General features: G+C 38.1%; 1 non-coding gene across 1 annotated transcript; it reads left to right on the top strand.

The window, feature by feature from the left end:
- Nucleotides 1–889: 889 nt before the first annotated feature.
- Nucleotides 890–996, top strand: LOC141615470 (small nucleolar RNA R71). The gene has a single exon (XR_012529891.1). It is a non-coding gene; the product is annotated as a small nucleolar RNA R71 (small nucleolar RNA).
- Nucleotides 997–2,545: the final 1,549 nt, after the last annotated feature.

Below are 2,545 nucleotides of genomic sequence, written 5' to 3'. Positions count from 1 at the left end.
CTCAACTTGCTTCTTTGGTCCTTCATATCTCATACCACTCCTCAAGTGAATGGCACTAACTGTTTCATGTCTCGGGGGATTACTTTAAGGTGGTAATTGCCCCTTTTGCCTTTGAGAGTTTGAAGATGCTAGTTGGGTCAATTGGGTTTCCAACATTTTTGTGTGGGCTAGGATGTTGTTGATGGTGATGTCTTTTGCTTGGCTATCTTTTTGTATTTGAGTGAAAAATTCTTGTTGATTCTTTTCCATTTGGAGGACCGCTTTTTGAACATCAAAACCTTGGTCATTTTGTTGATTGTATGGAGTTTCATTTTGATAACCTTGATTTTGGTTGTGAAAGGGTCTTTGATTTTGGTTTCTCATGGGAGGTGGGGTGTATGTTGGTTGAAAGTTTTGAACATTTTGGCTTTTGTATGAGAGATTTGGGTGGAAATTGGTGTTTTCCTTGTAATAGTTGGAATAAGGGGTGCCACTTTTGTATGCTTGAAAAGCATTACATTCGCTTTGGTCATGTCCCAAAGTTCCACAATTCTCATATATCCCACTTGGGATTGATGAAGATGCCACCATGGCATTAACTTGATGCTTTGGTGATTTTGAGGCTTCTTCAAGTTTAGCCATAGCCTTCTCGAACTTCAAGTTGATAGTATCAATATGAGCACTAAGTTGAGCACCCAATTGAGTAATAGAGTCCACTTCATGCTTTCCTCCTCTAGTAGCTTTGCGAGGTCTACTATATTGTGAATTATGGACCGCCATTTCCTCAATCTTGTTCCAAGTTTGATTATCGTCAACTTCGGTGAACACACCATTTGATCCCATGTTGAGAATGTTTCTCGAGTCTTCATAAAGACCATTCCAAAATTGTTGTACCAAGAACCACTCACTAAGTCCATGATAAGGACATGAGCGATAAATTCCTTTGAATCGCTCCCAAGCTTCATACAAAGATTCTTCGTCCCTTTGCTAAAAACCCGTAATTTGAGCTCTTAGCATGTTAGTCATTTCCGGAGGGTAGAATGTTTTGTAGAAAGCTAGAGCCAACTTCTTCCAAGAGTCAATTCCAAGAGTAGCCTTATCAAGGCTTTTCAACCATTGTTTTGCGGTGCCAATTAGAGAAGAAGGAAATAAGACCCATCGAATTTGGTCTTGAGTCACTCCGGTTTGTGAAATCGCATCACAATAGTCACAAAAAGTTTCCATGTGGAAATGAGGGTCTTCACTAGATATCCCCCCAAATTGGCTTCTTTCGACTAATTGGATAAATGCGGATTTTGCAATGAAATTTCCGGTTAAGTGTTGTGGCGTGGGAGTACCATTGGGTAGGTTCTCCTCGGTTGGTACGGAATGTGATGAAAATTTAGGCATTCTGGGTTGATTGTGTGATTGATTTTGTGTTGGGTTCTCCTCACCTTCTCTTGCAAAAGGATTGATCAACTCAATAGTATTTGGTTGAATATCTACAACCTCACCAATACCTCTCAAAGTGTTTCTAGCAAGTCTTCTATTGGTTGTCAAAGTCCTTTTAATTTCGTGATCAATGGGTAACAAGTTACCTTGTAATCTTCTAGACATGTAAAATATCAAACAACTCGAAAATAATTAGAACAAAACTTGAGGAGTTTTACTTCCCCAAGGCAAAGAAAGACCCAACTAAAAACAATCAAAGAAAATCCAATCAAGTTAACACCGTCCCCAGCAACGACGCCATTTTTGGTCGGTCCGCTTTGAGCTTAGATTTTGGTTACTTGTCGTTAGGAGAACCTAGACCAAAACAATATTTATAACTTCACAAAAAACTCTACTATTAGTAAAGAGGCAAGTAAAGGTCGGATCCCAAGGAACGGGTATTGATGTAGGATTTTCGATTGCAATTAGTAGTGTCTAGGGGTGTCACGATTTGGGTTGAGATGAGAAGATCACTAAACTAAATAACAATAAAAGTAAACAAGGAAGATGACTAAAATGAGATGTAAACAATTGATTAAAAGCACTAGGGTGTCATGGGTTCATAGGGGATTCATGAGAATTGACCATACAAACATATTCTCAAATTATAAGCAAGCAATTATATATTGTTGTGATAGGATCGAGTTGGTTTATATCTTACAAACCTAGGAAGGTTTGGGTCCCGGAGCCGAATCGATTAGATTGTACAACACCTACAAGTCGACTTAATCCTCCCCACTCAACTATATGCATGGTCTAATGAGACTCAAATTGGTTTATGTCTTACAAGTCTCATTGAAAAGGTAGGTGATGGGTAAAAAATGCAAGGATTCATAGGCTCGCATTTCATCAAACATAACATGTGCATAAGTTGAGATCACAACAAGCAAGCAAATAGATTATGAAAATATATTAACTTAAGCATGAATCATCCCCCATGTTGGTTTCCCCTAATTACCCATTAACCCTAGTTTAGGAAGCTACTCACTCATTATCAAGTTAACATGTTAACAAGGTTGTCAATCATATTAACAAAGCAAAACATGATGAATAAATGAAGATGATTAACAATAATTAAAAAGGGATTAAGAGAGTT

This window comes from Silene latifolia, chromosome 11 (assembly GCF_048544455.1).
Source record: "Silene latifolia isolate original U9 population chromosome 11, ASM4854445v1, whole genome shotgun sequence".
Lineage (NCBI taxonomy): Eukaryota > Viridiplantae > Streptophyta > Magnoliopsida > Caryophyllales > Caryophyllaceae > Silene > Silene latifolia.
This window is presented reverse-complemented; position numbering and strand designations above follow the sequence as displayed.